The 25,716-nt window shown below is 42.5% G+C and overlaps 1 protein-coding gene across 12 annotated transcripts in view; it reads right to left on the bottom strand.

Moving 5' to 3' along the window:
- The window catches only part of Nav1 (neuron navigator 1), a 255,035-nt gene that overhangs the window by 50,064 nt on the left and 179,255 nt on the right, over positions 1-25,716 (bottom strand). The gene's annotated exons all lie outside the window — the stretch shown is intronic.

Raw genomic sequence — 25,716 nt, 5'->3', positions numbered from 1 at the left:
TTATTTTGAGCAGGGTCTCCCTAAGTTGCTGAAGCTGGCTTCAAATTTGCAATCCTCCTGCCTCAGCCTCCCAAGCCACTGCTATAACAGACGTGCGCCACTGTGCCTGGCTCCTTGTTATCCTTTTAAAATAAGGTGATAACCTGGATAAGTGTTAACATTGTGGCCACAAGTCATATTTGGCTAGTGAGTACTTGAAATGTAGCTAGTTCCAATTAAGATTGCAGCAAATTCAAAGACTTAGTAGGAAAAGGAAAATGCAAAATATCTTATTAATAATTTATATATTCATTCAATATTAGAAAATCTATTTTAGATAAATTGGGCTAAATGAGACAATGTTCAAATTAATTTACTTGTTTTCCTTTTAAAAATGTCTCTACTAGAAAATTTAAAATTACATATGTGGCTTGCATTGCATTTCTATGGGAAAGCACCGACCTAAACAGGAAACTTTTGGTCAATACAATGTCAGCTTTGAAAAGCCGAAATTCAGGGGCTGGGGATGTGGCTCAAGCGGTAGCGCGCTCGCTTGGCATGCGTGCGGCCCGGGTTCGATCCTCAGCACCACATACAAAGATGTTGTGTCCGCCGAGAACTAAAAAATAAATACTAAAAAATTCTCTCTCTCTCTCTTTAAAAAAAAAAAAAAGAAAGAAAAGCCGAAATTCATTGACTTCTACAATCTTTACACTTGACTCTTGACCTGAAAAAGTTATAGTCTGCAGTTGAACTCATCAGATCCTCTTTATGGAACCAAATGTGACAGAATTTTTACATGCATATATTGAGTTATTAGCCACCGTTTTCAGAAAGCATTCAGGAGATTAAAGAGGATTAGTGCTTTAAAAAAAAAGATAATGGAAGAATGAGAGTGAAATTGGGTAATTTTGTGATGCTCAGTTTTGAAAATGCATTAAGCCCATCCAGAGATACTGCCAAAGTTCTTCAAATCAGTAACCTCACTGGCTGTCCACCCCAAATGGCCTCAGAGAACTCAGGGGAATAGAGTGTCTGCTTCATTACATGTCTGTGGTTTGGCGGGCAGCAGTCACCAGCTTGATCTGGCCAACAGAGCCAAGCGATGGGAGGAAAGGATGAAATACATAGTGAGAGGCTGAGAGGAAGAGTGGGTGGAGCGCAAAAGACGCCAGTGTAAATTTTTTTGAGCTAAAAGTTTGCCAAGTCTTAAGCAAGGGTGAAGATCACCAAGAAGAAGGGACTCTCAAGAACAAGGTAACCAGAGTCTTCTATGAAATTGGAGATTATGTATAATTAGAAAAATGTATTTGGCGCTCAATATTTTCAGTAAGCTTATACTACTGCAGTCCGTCCAGAAAACAAATGTTTTCAGGAACTTCTTAAAGATACTCCCTAAGCTCCAGTTTTGAGTAACTATCTGATTAATTGGTTCAACATTCAAATGCGGAGGCTAACTTTGTGAATGGATGAAGGGCCAAAGATCTCCAAATTCAGATTTAAATCCTGAAGACTGATTACTTGGTACTGCTGGCACTAGTAAAAAATCAGAGTTAGCGGTCATTACAGATTGCGGTCCTACCATCATAGGTACCTGTCCCAACATCTACAGATGAATTCTTACTTGGACCCCAATGGGAAGATGACAACGATTAATTCCAGCCGAAGAGAAGGGCCCCAAATCCAACAGCACTTTGGTTTTTCTGTTCAGTTGTGAATTCAGGTTGCCTTTTTCTTTTAGGTCACTCAGCTCTGATTTCTACAGTGACTACCAAAGGTCCCTGTGGCATTTAGAAAGGAGGCAGTGTAAATAAACACCATGAGTCTACAAAGCCACCCCCGAGTACACATGGAAAACTTCTACTGTCATTTCTGACGATGCTCCATGTAACAAAAAAGTGAGGAAACTTCTTCTGTTTGGTCCCAGCTATAGTCTGACTGTTCTTTGCTCAAGTCCTAACCACCTCAGCACGCCTACTTCAGCTCACTCTTCTTTCCTCAAAGGCCCAAGAATTTTTAGAAGTGTCAGCAGGGCCACAGGCTCAGTCTTAGGTGGAATTCTACTCAGTTAAAATAAAGCCACAAGTTTCTGCAACCTGTTCTAGTGGCAACCAGTGGCAGTAGAATTTTTTTTTTTTTTTTTGAGAATCAGCCTACTAGCATAGGGCACACGATAGGTCTGGAGAACTGGATGCCCTTTAAGTTATTTAGAAAATCCTGTGCATGTTCCATTTTATGGTATCTGGTGATACCTTCAGATTCTGAAATATCTATGACCCAGAACACTTTCTTTCAAACTATCCACTTGCCCTGTTAACACCCTGCCTCAAACACTGCCCTGTTGACTCCAGGGATAGAGACCAGGGCCTTGTGTCTACTAAGCATACACTCTATCACTGAGCTACATCCCAGCCCAAACTTAGACCACTCTTATGGACTGAGTTATGTTGTCCCCAAATTGATATGCTGGAGCCCTAAATCCCAATGACTCTCCTGTATTTGGAAATAAGTCCCTTAGGGAGGTAGTTACGGTTAAGTGAGGTCATAAGGGTGGGGCTCTGATCTGTTTGGAATGGTGCCCTTAGAGAAGAGGAAGAGATGCCAGCGAGCTCTCTCAGTGCAAGCCAGAGGAAGGACCATGTAAGGACACAGTGAGAAAGCGGCTGCATACAAGCCAGGTCTCACCGGAAACCAACTTTGATGGCACCTTGATCTTGGACTTCTAGTTTCCAGAACTGTAACAAAATTAATTTTTTTGTTGTTTAAGTCACCTGGCTGTGGCATTTTGTTATGGAAACTCAAGTAGACTCGCATAATCATTAAGTGAGGAAAATTAGCTTATTTATTTACACATTAATATCCCCATTGGGTCACACTGGACTTTGACCACCTTCCTGATTCAGACTTGTTAACACCAGGTTTTTGATCCCGATAGCACAGGTGAAATAAAATACCTAATTCGATCAGCTAGAAAAGTAGAAGCTATGGATTAAGAAAGCCAAGGAGTCAAGCAAAGTAGAAGGAATTATCATTGCTGCTTTGACTTGGCAGCAAAATAATCCCAAAGAAATTTCATCTTTCTATGATGAAATCAGGTTCTATGTGAGCTCCCCCTAATGACATGATCCACAATTATTCAGCCTTTGCAAACAGCTTGGATAGCACTTTCTGGAACGAGATGGATGTAATTGGATTAGAGGTATCAATATATTTTATTGGGATCTTAATGTGGGAAAGGGTAATTGCAGGGTACTGGGAGAGATACAGAGAAGTGAGAATCTAAGGGGAAGACATGAGGAGGCTGTTTCCGAGATGTGGGCTAAAGCTTTGCCATGTCAGCTGGCAGGGAGAAGAATAAAGAGCAGAAAGTTGAGCTGTTGAACGGGAGACTCCTTAATTAGGACCAACTGTGGGTGCGGAATGCTGACTCCGCTGGCCACAATTTGTTTGAGTTTTCTCTAGTTTCAGAGATTTCCCTTTTTGCCTGCCCCCAAACCTTTCCCCTCCTCTCCTTCTTTCACAGGGTCAGGAATGAAAAAAAAAAAAAAAAGCGCCTTCCTCTCTTGTTTAGATGTTCCTAAGCCAGGAAACTGAAATCCTTCGAAGACGAAAAGATAACTGAGAAGCTCTCTCAAGAAATGAGAAAAATTCTCAGGGATCCCATCAAATTCACCTTCAAGTGATAAAAAGCAGCTCTTGGAGCAGACTCTGGATTATTGAAACTGTGCTTCTATTGCTACCATCCATCTTTCCTTCCTTCCTTCTATCCCTCCCTTCCTCCTTCTCCTCTTCTTTCTTTCTCTGTTTCTTCTTTTTTCGGTGCTTGTAATAAAAAGCCACATCTCCAGCCCTTTTTCCTTTTTGTTTTGAGACAAGGACTTGCTATGTTGCTTAGGGCCTCATTAAATTGCCAAGGCTGGCTTTGTACTTGAGATACTCCTGCCTCAGCCTCCTGAGTTGCTGGGATTACAGGCATGCACCACCACAGCCGGCTTCCTTCTCTTTTTAAAACAATAGAGATGCCCCATTTTATAGATTTTTGAAAATGGTATTTGACCTAAAACTTCATGAGCTGCTTCCTGCTTCCTCCGCCATGTCTTACCCACATTCTTCCTGGGATGCTGCTTCCTTAGGAGTCTACTGCACAATTCCAAACCCATGACTAGGGGAAAGAAAATGATACCACAGTATTTGCATTTCTGCCTCTCTTCCAAACTAATAAAGAAATAAAAGGCAATTAATAATACTCTGAAAAGTAGGAAAGGTCTAAGTTAAGGGCCTAGAGCAGGGGTTGTAAATTTTTTTATATGTAGGACAAGATGGTAAATATTTCAGGTTTTGCAGACCGTAGGATCTCTGTCACAATTAATCAACTTTACACAGCATGAATGCAGCCATAGCTAAAATGTAAACAAGTAAACGCAGCTATGTTTCTTCCAACAGAATTTTATTTATAGGCACTGAAATTTGAATTTCATATAATTTTCATGCGTCACAAAACATTTTTCTTTTAATTTTTTTAAAAACCATTTTTAGCTTGTGGGTCATATAAAAAAACAGGCAGTGGACTAGAGTTGGCCCGACCGAGGACTAGATCAATAAAAGATCTCTAAAAATGAAAAAAAAATAACAACTCCTCAACTGACAAGTCCTGGCTGAAACAGCAACTCTGGACTAAAGGTGACCTCTTGGATTTCCACTTTTATACCTCTTCCAGTGCCTTTCTGAGCTAACCTGTTCAGTTTACAAGTCAAAACAAGACTTTTCTGCTCACAGTAAGACTGGCTCAGTTTTGACTCAGGAGGGGAAATAAGGGGGAGGGGGTGTGGCAGAGAAAGAAAAGCACCTCACTGCCAATCCTCCCTCCCAGAAGCAGGCAATGCCTTAAAGTAGCATGAGATTCAAACATATTTATAGCTTTTAGAATGATTTATGTAGGGCTGACAGAAGCAAAAATCCTTTTTAGTTAGAAACACGAATCCTGCTTCCCAGACAGGCTGGAAGAAGTCACAAAGAATGCGTGTGTCCTGCATATGTTCCTCTTACACAAAAGGTGACAAGTTAAAGTGCTTGATGTGAACAGATGCCCTTCATCTTCAGATCTCAAGTCACACTGTTAGCTCACTGTGTATACGGAAAGAAGTGAAAGGGACAGGAATCAGGTCCTCCATTCAAACTCCTCGGCTAAAGAATCTGCAACTCGCAGTTTCTGGCAGCTCCAAAAGCTTCGGGCCAGACGACTGGTGCGAAATGCTGATCTAGCAATAAACACCTCCAGCCTGTGAGCTCCTCTTCAGGAATGGAGCTCCCACCACAAACCATACGACGTGCCAACGGAGAACCTTTTGAAAACATCGCTCCCCTTTTTTTGACTTCTTTGTATCACGGTCAGTCTTCTCACATTCACCAGAATCCCTGGACTTCCATTATCGCCTTCTTTCCCTTTTTAGTCTATTAAATAGGAAGTCCACTTCCCAACCTCTACTTTGGCATTCCCACATCAGTACATTTCATCTTTTTCTGTGCACTGAGCCTTTCTTGTTCAGTTAAAAGTTTACATCTTGACTCCAAATAGAAGGCTCGTGAGCCGCCCAAGTTTTTCTGCCCATAATTACCCTAATGCTGTCCACATTCAATCTACCAAAGAAAAACAAAGCAGGGAACATCAAAAGGATCTAAGCCAGCAAAACAGACACAAACACAAATTCCAAATGCTGGAACATAAACAGAAAAATATTTATGTGAACTCCCTGAGTCTGAGTGTTTGCACACCACCACACCGGAGGGCACGGCGGTGGATTGGTGAGAGAGGCTGAAGAACCTCAGGTCCAGAGCCTTGAGCAAAAGCAGGGGGTGGGTGGGATTTGACAGGATGGTATTTTGTAGTGTACATAAAGAGAATGTCATCCAAATCCAGGGATTCACCACAGCCAATCAGTTATTGGAGTGTATTTTGCAAGTTAGGCTACTTATTTTCCATTTTAAAAATACACAGGGAGTGGGGGACCAATCCACTTCTCTCAGGAATTCACACCCTCCAGAGATCCCCAAGGAGAATACAATGAAGTTCCTCTAATACAAGTCAATGCAGGGTCACACGAAAAAAATAGCCGTTATCCTTTCACTAAATATAGAGGAAAACAAATAATCTCAGGCTGGTGGGAGAAGAGTAAGTAAAATAAAAAATGAGGCCATTTTCCAGATTATATAAGCTTTCTGATAACATTCTCTGCAAACCCTACTAGAATTACTTCAAGATTCTACCCTTAATGACTTTGGCTCCATGTCTACATTCTTATAACTTCTGCAACTTCTTTTTCATACCCTGTCCTCCTTTAAATTCCAAGCTAAAAATATCAATCATATATGATGGCAGTGGCCACATGGGTAGGAGAGTTCTTTCTTTTTACCTGTCTACAGGAAACTATAACCTGACATTTTGAAAAAGCTTCATTGTGACGCCAGGGGAGGTTTATCAATTTGTTACTGGGGGAGCTCATTGAATCTCTCAGTGAATGCTCCGATATCATGATTTCCAAAGAAGCAGTCGTGAGAAGGTAGGAGAACTTAAGGACACGTTTTACTTTGTTATTGAACATTTTTAATTTATGTGGATTCAACTGTCAAGATTTCCATTGTAGCAAAGCAATCCACGTAAAAGTCTGAGACTGCTTTGTGGGAAGTGGCTGTTCACTTAATCATCAGGCAGGCTGGGATCTGACTCAACATTAGCTATTACTTACACCCACCCAGTCAAGCTGAACCAATGTAACCTCTGCGCTGCTGGACAAACAGGCAGCAATGTCCTGCATTTAACCAGGCTGAAGTCCTCATCATTACCAAAAACTTACAGCTTTCTGGAAGACCACCCTATTAAATAATTTACAAACTTGAGAAGACAACCAAATGATAAAAATGAACACTCAAGATCTTTGCATCAATCATCCAACATCAGAAATGCTGAAGTTTGAGTCAGGGTCCCCTGAGGTCTGTGAAGTCTACACAGTCGTCTAGCTCACTCATTTGTTACCTTTCCATAAGTCTGTGTCACATTAGTTTCCCTAATTCTCTGTGAACAGTGATGTGCTTTGGGAACTCAGTATTTCTTAAGTACTCACTGTGAAAGGCATCTTTAATATGCTGTCTTTTGTAATAATCTATGGCATTTGATTTTGTCAAAAGGGTATGAATTTTACATTTCTAGAGGAGTTTCCAGGTTTATGGTAATCAATGCAGATGTTCTAATCTTTTTTCTTTGTGAACATCACCAGATATCATTATTAAAACTATAGTTATCATATGTTCAACATTTAAATATGTATGTCAAGCATTTTGCTGGGTACTTATACATACATGTACAATCTCATTTCATCTTCATATTGATCCTGGGATAGATATTTTACCTATAACTTAGTGAGACCTTGTCTCAAAATATAACTCATAAAAAGGGACTAGGGGACTGAGGATGTAGGTCAGTGGTAGAGTACTTGGACATTCCATGTCCAAGATCCCATGGCTAGTAAGAAACAGAGCCAATTTAATATAAAATTTGTGGGTTTTTTTTTTTTTTTTTTGTACCAGGGATTGAACCTAGTGGAACTTAATCACGGAACCATATCCACATTCCCAGTCCTTTTTATTTTTTTTTCATTTTAAGACAGGGACTCTCCAAGTTGCTGAGATTGGCCTTGACCTTGTGATCCTCCTGCCTCAGCCTCCCAAGTCACTCGGGTTACAGAAGTGTACCACTATGTCCAGCAAAATTTGCCTTTTTTAAAACCACCTCATAGACTCATAGACTATAAATACTCCTATCATGAGATGTATAACTGAAGTTAAGGGTGATCACAGAATAGCAAAATTAAATTAGGTATTTACTTGGATCACGAGGGGACCATTTGACATTACTTCTGCAGTGCATTATTTGGCTGCTTTCCAAATGGTGTTCCACTGGAGAGCAAAGACCACTTATGCATCTCTAGGGGCTCTTTGTACCAAAAGGTGGTCTCCAGGTCAAATTTAATTTGTTTCTGCTCTGTCACTTTTACACTGAACCTCAGTAGTTACTGACACTTGGGATTTAGATCATGAAAAAGAAATGAAGTTAATTCCCAGACTTCAAAAGCCTGTAAACCAAAACAACGTGCTTGAAGGAGTGACATTCTCTTAGCTAACTACAGGAATGGCTTTAGCAGGTAGAAGTTGTAACAGCTCTGTAACTGACAGAAACCTTCCATAGTTGCTCAGACTTGATTCCTACGGTTTGCAAAGACTGATCAGCATGCACTTTCTTCTTCTTCTCTTTCTTCCCTCTCTCTCTTCCTTCCCAGAACTGGGAACTGAACACAGGGCCTTGCCCATGGTAGCAAAGTACTCTACCACTGACCTACATCCTCAGTCCCCTAGTCCCTTTTTATGAGTTATATTTTGAGACAAGTTCTCACTAAATTGCCCAGGCTGGTTGTTATGCTTTGGTGTCTCCAAAAAGCTCATGTGTTAGACAATGCAAGAAGGTTCAGAGGAGAAATGATTGGGTTGTAAGAGTCTTAACCCAATCAGTGATTTAATCCCCTGATAGGGATTAGCTGGGTGCTAACTGGAGTGTGGGTGTGATGCAGGAAGCAGGAGTTGGGACGTAGCTTTGGGGCTTTATATCTGGAGAGTGGACTCTCTCTGCTTTCTGATCATGATGTGAGCTGCTTCCCTCTGCCACACTCTTGCGCCATGACGTTCTGCCTCACCTCGAGTCCTGAGGAACGGAGCTGGCCTTCTATGGACTAAGACCTCTGAAACTGTGAGCCCTCAAATAAACTTTTCCTCCTCTATAGTTGTGCTGGCCGGGTCATTTTGTCACAGGAGCAAAACAGCCAGCTAAAACATTGGTATCGAAGTTGGGGATCCTCCAGCCTCAGCTTCCTGAGTAGCTGAGATCATGAGATCACAGGTTTGTGCCATTTGGTCCAGCAGTGCTTTTTTTTTTTTTTTGGTACTAGGGGTTGAATCCAGGGATCCAGGGGGCACTTAACCACTGAACAACATCCCTAACCTTTTTACTTTTTTTTTTTTAAGACGGGGCTCACCGAGTTGCTGAGGCTGGTCTCCAACTTGCAATTCTCCTGCCTCAGAGCCTGCCGAGCTGCTGGATGCCAGCAGCAATACACATTCTTAAACATTATCACTACCCTATAAAAATCTCACACCACAGGTTTGCACTAGAATGGGTAGAAAACCAACCGATGCTGATGAGTCAGCAGGAGAGAAGCTGCTGATAATGTTCACTGTTTTAGCATTTGGTGGGTAGATCATTCTTTATGGATTGTCCCACTCTAGTACCTTTCCCTCTAGGAAAAACTTATGAAGAACCCTACCTGGCCCGTGAATATGAAGTCCACCCTTCTGAACCTTGCTCTACAAAGAAAGTATTTGCAATTCATGGGCAAAGATCCAAATACCACTGTTTTGGTGGGAAGAGTAGGAAATGCTGAATGAGTCCCACAGGTGGGGTCACTATATTAAGGCCTTTGGCCCGGGGCTAGGTGCCCTGAGGTCCCTGGGTGGGGGTGGGCAGTGCTGCTGTGGATTGACAGGGGTTGCTCTGCACATGGGTGCAACTAAGCCCTCCATGACCACCGGGAAAGCGGCTGCGGCGTCCATAGGATGTCTCACTCCACCATGACTAGGCCAGCCAAGTAATACCTGTGATGCTTTGCTTCCAACAGCCTTGTCATTTTGGGTGGAACCCGCTGTTTTTCAGAGTCCAAGATTTTGATGCCCTGGTTCCCCGCATTTTAGGCTTTAGGGGTCATCTTGACAGCCGTCAGCTGTCAAGATGAAAATGCTCAACCATAGAAAGCCCCGCCCACTGCTTCCTCTCCCCTTGTCAATCAACATCCCAAGCGATTGCCCATTGGTCTTCTTGGAGCTGGATGTCTGTGCCAAGATGCTCTCCTGGATGTTCTCAGGGAAGTTCTCCTTTACACCCTCACCCTGGAAAGTGGTGCAAAATCCAGAGGCTTATGAGGGAGTGGCTACATCTGGCCACAAAGGAAGTCTTTGCAACTCATGGGCGAGAATCCAAACACCACACTTTTTGAATGAATCTGTGCCAAAAAGCAAATAGCTCTGGAGTTGGGCCCTGGGTTAGCCATGGATATGAGGGAGCTCTGTAGACTCCATTCCCCATGCAGAAGCGGTTGTTTGCCCAATCCTGCCAAGAATCAGAGCGCAAGAGAAAATGTGCTGTTCTCGTGCCTTGCTGGATGAAAATAAATTCGGAATAGTTTCCCAGGTTGATGGCAGGTGTGACTGGTCAGCTGATTGAGGCAAATATCATTTGATGACACCCCTGGAGATGTGGTTTATGGTATGAACTACAGTGTGTGATCTTGCTGAATCAAGGCAGAATATCAAACATGGATACTGAAATCAGCTTCTAAACTCTTTCCCTTCCGGGTCTTGAGGAAAGTTGTGTTTTCAGTTGTTCAATGGCATGTATGACACAAAAAGTCAAGTTACAGGGGCAGATTGTTGAATAGAGATTATGGGGATTGCTTCTTTGTCAGAACAATGTGACATTATGGAGAGGTTAAGAACCAGAAGTGCTGGATTGGTCAGCTTAACAGCTGTCTTTGTGGAGAGCTTGCTCTAACACACTTGTGTGCCAGACCTGCTACTATTATTGTAACCAGAGAAGAAAAAATTTGCAGTCAAGAAAGAATCATTTTCTGATCAATCACAAAGATAGCCAGAGTAGGGGTCAGGAGAGAAAGAAAGAAAGAAAGAAATTGCTCATTGTTTCTGTGTCCTTTTCCAGACCCCTGGAGAAAGAAGAAGTATTAAAAAAAAATGTTGGCTGTATTAGAGGAGAAAACCTATTGGTCTGGAGAAGGAATTTTTCTCCAGGGTGAAAATGCAGAGAATTTCTACATATTGAGTCAAGTGAAGGCAAAATACTGACTAAAAAGCTAAGCAGCAAGGAAATGGGGATTTGGAGGCATTATTAAGGAGACCGTTTGGCGAGTTTTCCCTGCTTGGCAGCAACCCAGGATATTATCAGCCTATTTGGCCAGAGAGGTCAAATGTTTAAGTTATCAAATGTAAAGGCCCCTGAGACACTTCTTGAGTTCTGTGTGGACATTTGGCAGAGAGAGATGAAACCATATGGAGAGTGGGTAAAATGGTTTTGTTCCAGAATTAATAAGGAAGTATGAAGTGTTTAGGGAACTAAGCTTTTAAAATATGATTATGTGCTACAGAGTAGGTCGACTCTAGAAAAACACATGAGAACTGAAGGTTTATATACTTTTATATAAGCTCTGCATTGTGCTCACATTTGTTTATTTTTCCTTTGTTTTCAATCTGTTTCTTAGAACACTGCTCCTTAGCAGTATTTAAACCATTATGAGGCAATTTCCTCATGCTGGAGCTATTCTGCCCACCCTCCATAATTAAACAAAAAAAAAAAAAAATTTTTTTTTCCCCTTCCTCTTAGGATCATCTTTTCCATTTCAGATACAGAGTTCCCTTTAATGATTTTCACCTTTTGGGTCTTTCCCCACATTAGTTGGCAAATCTCACAAGTCATACCACCATGATCCTTGTGTTACGGCCTCTCAGTGAAATCAGCCTACATCTAGTCATGAAAGACAGTTTAGTTCCCACCCTATACCAAGGCTGATAGGCAATCATTAACTGCCTCTTCAAGTAACAACAACAATAACAGCACAATCTTTCATGTCACTTTTTAAATGTTTTTATGTGAAACATTTAATTTTTATTTTGCAGTGGCAAAAGTTTTGTTGATTCTTTCTAGTGTTGCTGAAGACAGAAATCTGTCATATGTGAAGTGTCACCAGGGCAATATTTAAGACAAGGTATTAATAACATGTTGCCTTTACTCTGAATTCTCATGACTGGTATTTAAAGGCATTAATTTTTCTAAAGTAGTATCTCAAATTATTTAAAATCATTCCTCTATTCCTTACTGACATTAGAAAAACCATATCCAATATTACATTTTCAATACTTTTGTATAATTTTACTGTATATAACATACGTGTTTATATACATGTTGAATAAAATGAGTTATTTCTCTACTAAAAAAACGAATCAATAAAACAGGACAAAATAAAATTGTGGTACAAATAACAAAAAATGTAACTCTCTAACAAAGATCATAGGTTTCAAAAGTAGGGGCTGGGGTTGTGGCTCAGTGGTAGAGCACTTGCCTAGCATGCATGAGGCACTGGGTTTGATTCTCAGCACCACATATAAATAAATAAAATAAAGGTCCATTGACAAAAATATTTAAAAAGGTAAAAGTAGAGCTGCCCTAATCCCAGTGACTGGGGAGGCTGAGGCAGGAGGGTCACTAGTTTGAGGTTAGCCTGGGTCACTTAGTGAGACTCTGCCCCAAAATAGAAAATAAAAAGGGCTGGAGATGTAGCTCAGTGATAAAATGGCCCTGGGTTCAATACTTAGTAATGCAGAAAAAAAAAATAGTGAAAGTAGATAGAGCAAGTGATGCTGTTTCATTGCTCATAAGGCCCGTGGCAAGCATAGTCTACCTGCATTTGTAAGCTGGTCTCTGTCCTTTCAACTACCTGTGATCACCACCTCCACCTTACCTCATTTACTCCTGTACTCACTGGAACTTGACTTTCATTTCCACTGCTAGGGCAGCAAATATCTCTGGCAACAGCAGCCAAATTAGGATTTTTTAGACCTATCTTTCTGACTCTGAGTTTGACCCTGTCAGTTGCTCCTTCAAATTCTTCCCTCAGTGATAGCGTCATCTTCCTGTTCCTCCCTATCCAGATTCGTTTCTCTTCCTCTGCTCATGCCTTCAACCTTGGTCTTTAATTTTATGTGGCTCTCGACATAATGGTATTCTTCTCCTACCTATTCCCTGGGGGCTCTGATGGGGTGTGTCTTCCTGTACTGGGTGAGAAAGTTTGAGTATAAAGGTCCGGCTCAGAGTAAATTCTCAATAAATGCCTGCTGAATGACTGAATCAAGGGGCCACCTGGGAATATCTTCCCCAGTATAGACATGGTGACATGGTTAGAGAAGACCACAGAGTCTTGTATCAGTTAAGAAAGCAATATGAAAAACCAACATTTGCTGAGTGTTTTTCTTCAAAAGAACTTGATGCCAACTTCTAGCTTTCCCCTTCTTTAGGCATGCATCCCCCATCAAATGGACTATATACCTGCTTCTGGCAAAGAGTTTCATAGTTTCATCATGGGATCCATAATGGGTAAAAATCACACTAGGGCCTTTAGTAACCCCATCTTTAGTTTAACAACAATACAACTCTTTACCCACCAAACAGAAGCCAATCCTTTATGTGGCACCTGATGTGTTTCTGGAAAGTTTTCCTACACTGAGTTTTCCCAGACCAGACAAAAAATGGCAAGGTAGAAGCAAAACTGGATGTAAGACTCTGTGTAAAATGTTTAACCCATCATAAAAGGCTGAAGCCTCATCATTTTTGTGGGAAACCCTTAGTGATCAAGCTGAGCACTGTCACTTTGAAAACACCCCTGGAGAAGCATCGCTGAGGCTAAGCACTTCCCATTCTAACAAGGGAATTTGAAAGATGCACTTTCAAATGTACTTTTTACTCCTAAAGCCAAACTTAAGGCCACTAAATTTTCCTGCCACACAATGGATAGTGGAATTTAATTAAATAAGAGGCTTCTCTAGTTACCCAATTACGGGCTGAAATTTAATATAGCACAATTGCTTCTGCTTTTACATTCACAAAATATGCAATGTAGTCCTTACAGGAGTCTCATCAATTCTGTACCCCAAGATGAACTGCAGTACTTACGCTACAGTGGCTCTGAAATAAGCCATTTGAAAAGCATTTATATGATCATCTTTTCCCATGAAGTAGTCACTTCTCCTTAGATCATGAACGCACTTCATTTGGAAGATAGTCATGAGGGACCAAGAGAACTTTTGTTGCTTGGGGGATGTGGGTTTCCAATTCATTCTCAGATCCTCGACAAATCTCAGATACTATACAAGGTAACCTTTAATTTGAGCCTCCCTTCCCCAGAACACAACCCATACATTCTTTCCTAATGTAAAGATCTCCAATAACAGCATAAAACTAGCAGTTAATAATAGGTCCCAGCATGTAAATTACAGTGGTCTCCAAAAATAAAGCTTCATGGGGGAAAAATTTGCAAGTTACCACTGTGAGGTAGATGCAGCAAAAGAACAGTTTCCTCACACCACGGAAATCTGGATGTGTCTGCACAACTGGCATACAAGTATTCTGAACAGTCCTTAGAAATGATTTTGTTTGTGTGTAAACCAAGCTATGACTTTTCCCTACCTCGCCTCCCTGTCTCCCTGTCCTCAACCAACCTTGCAATTAAGCACCCAAAACTTGTTCATCAGTCTGTCTGTACATTTTTAGAGAGCAGTAAGTGGATGGCGGGGCATGGTGGGGAGCTGTAATCTGCTACCTTCTTAGCACTTTGTCTAAGGTGACTGGAACCATGTGTTATTTGTGAAGTTTTTTTCCTTGCCAAACAGCTTATAAGTGCTTACATCCTTGAGACCCTTAGAGTAAGAGTGCTTGTTAAGGATTTCAAAAGAAGTGCTCCCAAGAGGCCCTCTAGAGTCCTGCATTCTGAATAGCTTCTTCCCCCACTAAGATTCTCCACTCTTCCACGGAATAGAAGGTTCACTTGTTTCTTTCATCCAGGTCTTAAGGAAGGTTGAGTCATCAGGGCTCCCATGGGGGAGGGGGAAATCAGTGCTCTGGCCTCCGAGGGCATTGTAATTTTTATAGACCTCTTGCCTTCATCTTTATTTTGAAATCAACTGCCTTCTTATCTTAAGTCATTTAGTTCATGGACTGCTTACTCTTGGTGACATATCTTTGTTGAGGGCTCTGAAGGTTTTCACTTCAGAGAACAGGACAGCTGAATACCACATTGTGCATGGGGCCAAAGGTCAGCACTGCAGAGAAAGCCCAGCTAATGCATTGTGAAAGACCTTCATTTTTTATGGGTGAGTTTTGTATGCATGTGAAAGTAAGCACATCTCTCACCAATTACAAAGCTTTGAACAAAAAGAATGAGAACAAAAAGCGATCTTAATTCTTAACCAATAAGTGGATGAAGTAAAGACCTAATTCCAGAGAAACAAACCACACACAGGTGTTCAGGCAAGGTAAAAAGGCCCTTATATGCCTCAGGCATGACATTCTGCCTGCTTACAGATGAGGAATGAATGGGGGAAAGCATAATAGGCAACTGAAAACATTTAAACTTCTCAAACCCTCACCTGCAAATGTCAGAGTCACCAGACATTTTTGAAAGGCAGATGTTCTACCCGGTTTTTACAGAATCAGGTATTGAGGTATCTGTAGTGCTTGGCAAGTATGGACACCAGACCATTTTTGTTACAGGGTAGGCTTTCAACACCCCAGAAGAATGGATTGCATATTTCTGTAGCAAATCCTTACTGATGCACTTTGCATTTAGACAAAATTCCATTCCTTCCATATCATCTCCCACCCATTATAGGCCTGTCACTGCTGGTGGCCTTCCTTCTTCTTCAAAGATGGGAAAACTAAGGCTGAAAGCTTTGCCTTGGATCATGGAACAAGTCAGTGGTGAAGTCAGTATTAGATCTCTGGGTGCTTCATCTCTTCACTTCAGTATTTAAAAAAAAAAAAAAAGGTACTCCAACACTGGCTGGATATAAAACATGCTTAGCAAGACATCAACCCTTTCCCCAGCTTCTCTAAAGGGTCTTTTTATTACGCTGTCTTCAAAATGCCTCCTGCCACATCACCTCCCCAGGATAAGAGGGAGAACAGTTTTTGTTATCTAAAGATATATATCTTAGGAAAAAATAACAAGTTTGAGAACACAGGAAATGACTGGCTAGGAAATTACTTTTGGTATTAACATGCTTTTCTTGGGCAACTATGAGTGAAATCTGTTCTGAGACTTTAGGATCAGTCTGGGGCTTCTGGCATAATCCTTTAAAAAGTCAAACGAAGGAAGACTGAAATTAAAAGAAGAGAAGGTTAATCAAAATCAAACTGGTTGTTTCTGGAGAAGATGCCTTCAGGTCACAGACAGAACAAAAACATCCTGCTCTTTCCTCCGTTCTGTTCTGATTCAGGGTAGATGCAGACCACTTGACAGTTCAGAAAAGAGGTCTTCACAATTCCACCCCAGGCTCCAGGTCTCTTCCAAAAGCAGTCTGTGCCAAAAATCCCTGTCTGCCTTTCTGAGATTTGGAAGAAAAAATCCCTAATGGGGCACCTCTTAGAGGTGACAGCCCCCGGGGGCATTAACCAAGTGTCAGGTTTGAGAAAATATAAAATTCATCAATTATCACTCCAAAGAAGTTGAAAATATATGGGGACACAAGATATGACTTGGGCACTAAAAATACATTCTCTGTTCTTCACTGGGGAGAGCTTAGTTCAGTCTTGCATAGATGTGGAGAAAGAGAGAAAAGACCTCACCTTGTAGCTTTCTAGCCCATTTTAAAGAAAAGGAACCTTTTTATTCTCCCTCTAACACATTTACCAGAACTCTTCGATGTATAAAGCACATACACACAGGGCTGCTCTGGCAGACAGGGAGGCAGAGGCTCAGGAGCCACCTGTCCCCTCTGTTCTTCCCCTCCCACTTGGTTGCCCCTTAAACCAAGAACCATTTGATTTCAGCCATTCTCTCCCCCCAACACCAATATACCAAGTCATCCAGGCTAATGGATGCTTTTCTTCTTTTGAAAGACTTCCAGGGAAGGACCTTCTACATATTCCTCATTAACATGTAAAATCCTTACAACAGTAAGTCCTTGTTACAGAAAATTATATAGCAAGATGCCAGTGAACCTCAGTGCCTTGGAAAGTCCTAGAATCCACAGAGTTTTCCCTGACACACTTCTGCTTTTCCAGCCCCTCTCTTTACGCCCATCTGCACAGTACATAATTATCCCCAGCATCCGTTTCTTGAAAGTGGAACAAAATTTTAATGACACATGACAATCTGAAAATCTTTCTAGTTTTCTAATCTCCTCTAACAGTTAAGTCCAAACATTTACTTCAAGTTTTCTTAGCCATTTGCCTTTTCAAGCTTTCTAAACCCTTCGATGTAGTTTTGAGAGAAACAACTTTCTTTTTATGTTCCTATAGCATCAACTGATGTGATGACTAAATTAAACAAGTTCCACTGGCATCAACAGATTTGGGAACACACCACAAGTCTTGGAAAGCACTCAGTGTGACTGGTGGTCACAGAGGGTATAGGTACACCAGAGAGCTGGCCACTGGCAGCTCATACTCCCTAGGCAGAAGACACCTGCCTGGTGGGTAGAGAGAACAAGTCAGGGAGAGGGTTCTGCTGCATTGGATGCCCAGAACCATTTTAGGAAGATACGAGTGATATCCACAAGGCTAAAGGCACATCACAGCTCCATTTCTAACCTTTGTTGCTCTTCAACATATCTCACCTGTTTCACCTCTGAATTTCTTTGCTAAATATAGAGATCAGACACGGGGATGAGGAAGCTGGGATGACAGAAATAAAAATTCAGGTTACTCCTGAATCTTTGGGCTCAGGTCATGTGACCAGCATTATTTTCCTTGGATGGCATTATTTTACTGGTAGAACTGTTCTGAGTTTGAGTTAGAGCTCAAGCTTTTATGAAAGAAACATGGAGTAGTTAAAAGGCTGGTCAGAGCTGACTGTTATTTGAAAACCAGACACTAAACCCAGGAATTCTGACTTCTTTGGGGGGCTCCTACAGGCTCCACGGCCTCCCTGGCACAGCTAATTTTTTTCCAAGGGCTTTTGGACACTCTGGGGATCAAAGCTGCTTTCACAATGAACAGCTCTGTGCAAATTCCCAGAATTAGTTTCTCAGATAGCAGGAGAGCTCCCAAACCAGGCTGCGCGTGAGTAAGCAATGATTTCCTCCCTCCTGCAAGAGGCACACGGTTACTTTCTCAGAGAGAGGGACGAGGGACACGCTGCTCTCTTTCACCCCCTGGGGTTCCGAGGCAGGCGGAGCCTGGTGGGGACTCCTAGGTTCCCTGCTGAGGTAACTGAAGTGCAGCTGCACAGACTCCAGATTCCAGCTCCTTTCTCAACACCCCACACATGGCAAGCTCTGGCACCACAACTTTGCCAGATATTCCCATAGAGGACCCAGAAAAGAAAACCATCTGAAAGACTAGGGCAAATGTGAGGTGCACCAGTAAAGGATGAAAGCAATTTCTACAGATCACGTGAAAAAAAATGGGGTTTTTATTATACCTCCTCCCTCACATTTAATTTATCAGAGTGGGGGAAGGGAGCTGTTAGTAAATGGAACAAGGCAAATTAATTAATTAACATATTGCTCATTATTGCTGAAATGTAATCATTCTAAAATGTACTATGACACTGAGAGAGTGGCTTTTATGAGCTCTCAGACAGCCACCTTTCCAGGACAAGGTGACTCGCCATCTGCTCAAGATCTGCTCAGTGCTAGCCTAGAAGGCACCTACCTGCAAAGTTGCTAAGTCCCCAATATACAGGACCCACTCATGTGGGGTTGTAGAAGGGTCCTGGGTGAAGGATCCAATGATAAGCACTCCATAGCCACAAGCATGGGAATGGGTTGAGAGCCCAGGGCAGGAAGTTACAAAGATGATTACCTAGGGCTGGGGCTGGGGCTGGGGCTGAGCAGTAGAGCGCTTGCCTAGCTCGTGGGAGGCCCTGGGTTCCATCCTCAGCACCACATAAAAATAAATAAATAAAGTAAAGGTATTGTGTCCAAGTACAACTAAAAAATAAATATTTTTTTTAAAAAGACTGATTACCTAGAATTTATGAGAGCAGATTAATGGGGGGCAACAGTACAAATTATGGGAACCAAATACATATATAATATAGGAAATAGGAAAAAATGGCACAGACTTCAAGACTGTGGAAATATATCACAATATAACACAGGATTTTGAGGGAATTTGTCCCAGAGAAGAGCAAGGCATTCATTTCCAGGGTTCTGATAACCAATCGCGCATTGCTTTCCAACCGCATATCACAGACAAGAAGCAGCAGTGTCCAGGACTGTCCCCCAGAAGACAGCTACTGTGTAAGCCATGCATCTGCAGGTACTATTCCAAATATCCATGATACCCAGGAGTAATCCCAAGTATCTGTTTTCCTTGAGGGCCTTTGAGCCACAATTCCGACCACTGGTACGTGTGCTATTTTTGTTGAACGCTGTTAAAAACCTACTTTTAAAATTATATCATTAAAAATAAATAAGTAAAAGTAAAAACAATTTTCTAAAAAATTAAAAACATATAAAACCACATAGTTGGCAGATCCCAGAGATGAAAACCTGACAGTCTAGTGTAGTCTTATAGAAGAACTGAAAATAATCCATGGGAAAATGTTTCAAGCCTGAAAAATAACTTTCTCACACAGAAAGCATGAAGGCCAGCAGTACAGAGCTGCCACACAGCCTCAAGAATGGGGCCTAGATGGGCACAAAAGAGCGGGAAGGACTTTATGTAGCAGTTTCTTTACTCATTGCCTGTGGATTCCAGGGCCACATAAATTCTTTTCAAGGTGCATCAGGCTCTCCAGTTTCTCTGCAGTCACCTTTTGAACTCCCAGAATTCTGCCACACTCACTGTCCTCCTACCTAATGTGCTGCTTCTTGCCCAGATGCCAATCTTTCTTTTTGTGTTTGACTTGCTGGCCTCCTCTTTCCAGTGACTGTTATTCCTGGGTCAGGACTCTACACCTAACTCCATCACAAATTAATCATATCATAATGTGGACTAGAATAGGTTGTCTTATTTTTTTTTTTGTAGTGACTGACACCTAATAAATAGTATTATTAGTAATTAGTATTATTTAATTAATAAATATTTACTTGGTGGATTTGCTTCTATCTCATTTACCTGTTATATTTCAGGAAGCATGATTTAACTCAATCTGAAGAGTTCTAAGTGAGAGGACACAGGATCAATATAATACATACAATGCTGTACTGCTAGAGAAGCCATTTATTTATTTATTTATTTATTTATTTGCAGTGCTGGGTGTACATCCCAGCCCTTTTTATTTTTCACCTTGAGATAGGATCTCCCTAAGGTGCGTAGGCTGGCCTCCAAGTTGCAATCCTGCCTCGGCCTCCCAAGTAGCTGGGATTACAGGTGTGCACCACCACATCTGGTAATGTAAGCTCTTATAGTAGTAGTCTATTGGATTTTTCTGGTCTTCATTAAAAGACCATTTTTGCATTCTACTGTCATATATAACTAATTAGAACAAATAAAAAAGTAAACAAAATATAAAAGAAAAAGATCATTATTAAATTCTACTTGAATAAAAGTTCCTGGCCTCTGAGAATTTACAATTTGACCAAACTACCAGCATATAATGAAAGAAAAATATATAGATAGATATAGATGTAGATATAGATATGTTGGAAAGCAACTCCCCAGAAGGTTAGGAAACTTCTATTAGCAGCTCTCCTTATAGAATATGACCATCCCAACCATACATGGTAGCACAAGTTTGAGGTCAGCCTGGGCAACTTAGTAATACCCTGTCTCAAAATATAAATAAATAAAACTGCTGAGTGAGCTGGGGTAGCTCAGAACAAAGCACCCCAGTACTGCAAAAACAAAGAATAAAAAAAAGAAGAAAATGATCATCTCAAATGGAAAGTTATTCTCAAGTTTGCAGAAGCACCAAGATTCTCAGACTTACACATTCTAGAGAGGAATGTTCACCGAGCCAGAGCTGAGTTTGTATTTCTGCTCCACTACTTTCTGGCTGTGACAGGGAACAGGCACTTTCCCTCCCTGAACATATGCTCACAGCGCAAAAATGGTCATATCACCATCAGCCTTTCAGGGGAGCTGGAGGAGTAAACAAGACATTAAAGTACCCAGTTCGGTGCCAGCAGACTGTAAGTAGGTGCACACTCCTCTCTGCTCACCCCTTTTTGAATAAACAACCCATCTACTACTTAAGTGGAACTTGCATTAATATGCTATTGGAAAACTAGTTTATGAGGAATTTCTTACTTGCTCTATCCTCTGTAAGTCCATGGATTCTATCAAGCCTTTCTTGATGTGCTCAGCAGTAAGGACCAGGCTGTTGTGTATATACAGGAGGTGGGGGTGGCTTGATGTTTCTTTTCCAATGATGAGTCAAAGTCTTCATGGGAAAGGGGGTTTCAGATTTAAAATGTCCAGTCATGTCCAAGAATTAAACATTTCTAGGAAATTCCTGGAGCATTCCAAAAAAGACTGACAATGAATTCTCATATCCTACACATTCTCCATCTGGCTAGAATTATTTGACTATGCTTTAATGGCAAGGGCAAGGACAATCTAAGGACATTTTATTATATCATGAACTTAACTTGAAATGACACTGACTCCCAGGTCCTGGAGACACAAGCCAGCACCACTATCAAAGGCTTCCAGATAGGAATTCTGGCGGTAGTGGGTGATGACAAATTCATTCAATTATCATTCAATTATTATTCATTCAATTGTCTCAGAGGATTCTGTCTCAGACACAGAATCAACATGACTGAAGAAGTCACACTGCTGGAGCGTCCGGGCAGAGAATCTGGAGGATGATTCAGAATTTCTCAATTGGGGAAAGTTCCCTGTTTTCTAAAATGAACTCTTGTCCCTCTGGGAAACTCTTATTTTTCTTCCAGGCCCATCACCTCCCCTGTGAAGTCTTCTGTGACCACTCCAAGTATGAGCCCTCCCTGCCCGTACCCACACACACTGCACATGTGATCTGGTACACTTATTTGCTTCCTTCAGTCTCCTCCAGCAGACTGTATTCTCCTGCAGTGATTTGCTCTTATAGTTCTCATGATTTGAAATTATGTTCATTAACTTTTATTTCCTGTTTTCATCGTAAGATTATAAGGTCTGAACGCAGAGTCTATGCCTGTCTTGCTGATCAGTATTGTATTCCCAGTATCCAGCACTGTGCCTGGCATCTGAGGTGCTCACTAGAGTTTGTTGAATAAGTGAATTAATAAGTATATAAATGTCAGTCTTAGGGTTCAGCTCTGTGCCTCCGTTACCCAGCACAGTTGATGGGCACAACGTTACCACATAATAAAAGTTGAATGAATATGGCTGCTTTTTGAAAAAAAAAAGGTTAAGTTTTAAAAAATGGTTTATATTTATGTAAATTACTATAAAATAGCATATATAAATATACCATCCTAATTAGTATAGATTTTAGACTGAACAGAAATCTGAAGACAGGCAATTATGAACATAAGTAAAAATCAAAGACAGATTCTGAGCCAGAGAGCTCTAGACTATTATACTGATAGGTACCCTCATTAGATCCTAGCAAGATGGAAGAATGCCAAGGGAAAAAGGCAATCTAAAGAGTACAGGAGACTCCTGAGGCTGAGTGGGACTTCAACAGGTCATAAAAGTTCAAATGTTCAAAGCTCTCTGCTCTTTATATTATCTCATTGTCATTACTCCATCCTAGTAAGGTACACAGGTTAGGGATCATGTTCATTCCATAAAGGGGGAAACTGAGTCTGCAGACTAAATAACCTCGGTAAAGTCACAAAGCTAATTAGAAGTGGAGCATGTTCCAAATCTGGTCAGCCTACCCCAAGTTTAGTAACCTTCCCACTACATTCCTACTAGAGTCCCAGACCAACCCCCACCTCTCCCACTTCACCATCTAACATTCCCAGGCCCTGAGTAGGCTGATGTCAATGAGAAATCTCCTTATCACACAATAGTTAGTGTTGGCTTTAAAGTCAAATAGACCTAGGTGTGAAAACAAATTCCTCTACTGTAACTATTTTTACTTAATCTCTGTGCCTCCATTTCTTCATCTGTTAAATGGGATGATAACAAACTATACCTCTTAGGGTTGTTGTGAAGATTAAATGAAAGAACACATATAAAGGCCTTAGCACATGTAGTGTTTTAGAGTGATATGGTATAGTGAGAAAAGGTGACTGGTTCAGATGTTGGGCAGACTGCTATACACTAAGCCCTCCTTATTAAGATGCTTCTTGCTTAGCACCTCTCTCCCCAGAGACTTGTCAGGAAGGTTAAGCCAGTAAGTGTGGTTTGCCTGTGGGGTGTGTGCCTAGTCCCATAAACCCCTCTAACAAGAAGCAGCTCATTGGCTTTACAGTCCCTAGGTATTTGTCTTCTCATAGAGGTTGAGTCTGTGCCAAGCCAAAGCCCTCTGACCTAGGAAGTCTCTCTGTAGGTCAGGCAAATGCAGTAAGCAGGTCTTGTTCTCATGGATCTCCAGGCTTTACCTGATGGTCCTTTCCAGGTGGTGTGTAGGAGAGAGGGCAGAATGGCCGGGATGCCTGGACTCCACACATACTGGGGCAGGAGGAGAGAGAAAGAGGTCTCCAGGTGAGACCATGATGCTTGAAGTATGCAAGAATGGTGTTTACAGATAGAGCTTCCATGGCAGAGGCAATAAGCCCAGGCATCTGAGATGATGGGCATCTTCTCTAGGGCAAATGGAGGCACTGGGAACAGATCTCAGCTCACTCATCAAAAGCTGCTTATGGAGACACTTGAGGGCCAATTAAGTGATTCACCCTATACCCCCACATCCTCCCAGTGCTTCCTCCTTTGGAGATTAAGGGGAACCTGAGCCTGTAGAGAAATGGTTTCTTTGATCCCCTGATCCCCCGCTGGCCCCAACCAAACATCATTTACAGGGAAGGTTTCAAGCTGTCCCCAGAGCAAAGGGTTGAGTTAGGCTCCCCCTCTGTAGACTAGAGCCAGGCTTGTTAAATTTTATAATTGAAGTGTGGCAATTCCAGGACTGACCTGCACTTTACAACATCCCTTCTCTCTTTGCCTGCAACTCTTGGGCTAGGATGGAAAAGAAACCACAGGCCCAACCCCGCCCCACCCCAGCAGGCAGCAGGCTGGGTAGGTGTAATGTGACCTGCTTCTCTCCCAGGGCTATGGCAGACAGGTCCCCACCCTGGCACACCTGCCCAGAAAATGTTTCTGGTAAAAAGCTAGACAAGTTCTCAACAGCTGTGCCCCCAGGATAGGACACTAAAATCATTACAAAGGCCAGGTTTCCCCTGGAAGGGTGGGGCTGAGGAAGAGTGCAGGGAGAACACCAATTCAAAAAAAAAAAAGCAACAAACATATTTTCCCTGGAGCAGCCTAGAAAAGGCTGTTGAATAGGAAGAAGTAATAATGGAAAGGGTTCAGGAGTCACACAGAGGATTTTCGTGCCTCCCAGCCGCAGTACAAATCTTGGTTGGGTGACAATTTTCCTTGCACAGCATGAGTGAATTCTAAGTAGGTTCTAACTGGATTGGCAGTGATGGAAGGGAGGCTGGTGGTTTGAACAACCCCTTTTCTCTACTTCTTCAGGCTTTGAGACTCAGCCCAAGATCTCACCTGAAGAAATAATCCCTAAGGGTCCCTAAATGGATCTATTCTCTATGCATGAACTGCTTCATTTTATGACAGCCTCCCCAGTCATCTTAGCAATCTTACCAGTCATCACATTCCAGATGGGCTGCAAGGCTGTAGTCTGTGTATTGTGGTAGGGGACAAAAAGTTCCGGGCCAGCAGGACTCTGGCTTCTAAGGGGCCTGGTGTCTCCATCCTGTAGCAGGAAGGCACTGAGACAGATGCCTCTCCCTTCCCTAGCTTTGCCCAATTCTTTGCTCTTAACCAGGCCTTTGTGTAGTGAGTTGCTACTGAGTCCCAGGAGAGTACTTGGGGTTCCCTCCAAGGAAACAGGAGGCAACAGGAGCGTGTTACAGGGTGCAAGTCTGGGCTGTTGGGGCTCAGAGGGCTCAGCGGTTTGGGGTGGGCGTGGCCTCCCATGCCTCTCCCTGACCTCCAACTTCCCAGAGGCTGCAAGGTCTGAACCAGGCGGAGAGGATGGAGTGTTGCACAGGGGTTCCAGCCATGAGGTGGGAAGTTCCCCCAAAACCCAGAAAGCCCCAGCCCTCTTTCTCAGGCGGCTGGAATTTTCTAATCCTCCCCTGGAAGCCAGTTTCCAAGTCAGCTCAGAGGGTCCTGGGGCTGGCTGCGGTCATATTTACTTCCCTTTTATGAAGGAGCCTCTGTGCACGTCCTCACCTTACAGGACTGCTCTGCTGTCCCTCACAGTGGGACTCCCCAAATCATCCAAGCTCTCAGATTTTTACCCCTTCCCAGGCTAAAGTCCCAAGCTTTACTCCTGGAGGGATCCAACCAGCGGTGGGGTCACAAATACTACGCCCTTTCCCTTACTCACCCCCCCCCACGTTCTTCGGCCTCCCACCACCTCCTTTCACCCCAAAACGACTCCTACTCCCGAACTTCGGGGACCAGCGGGAACCTTGGCTGAGTCGGCTTGCGCTGCAGGTCCCTCGCCATATGCCCGCCTGGTCCCCGAGGACCCCGACCCTCACACGCTGCAGCGGCGATCATCGAAGTTCCATCAAGTTGTGCTATTGTTTCAGTCCCTGCAGGTCTCCCGAGAGTCTCGGCGACTCTCTAGACCCCTCTATAGCCCACCCCCGGCCCCAATACCAACAAGCCAAATGGTGGGCAGCCAGAAGGTTCCAGCATGTTGAGGAGCCAGAAGGCTCGGGCGGCGCTGGCACTCCTCCTTCTGGCAGAAGGAGCGCGGCCAAGACCCTCCTTCTTGCGGACCCCACACCCATCGCCCCCGAAGCTGCAGCTGCGATGGG

This window comes from Marmota marmota, unplaced genomic scaffold (assembly GCF_001458135.2).
Source record: "Marmota marmota marmota unplaced genomic scaffold, marMar, whole genome shotgun sequence".
Lineage (NCBI taxonomy): Eukaryota > Metazoa > Chordata > Mammalia > Rodentia > Sciuridae > Marmota > Marmota marmota.
Note: the sequence above shows the minus strand (reverse complement) of the source record. Positions and strands in the feature narration are given on the sequence as shown.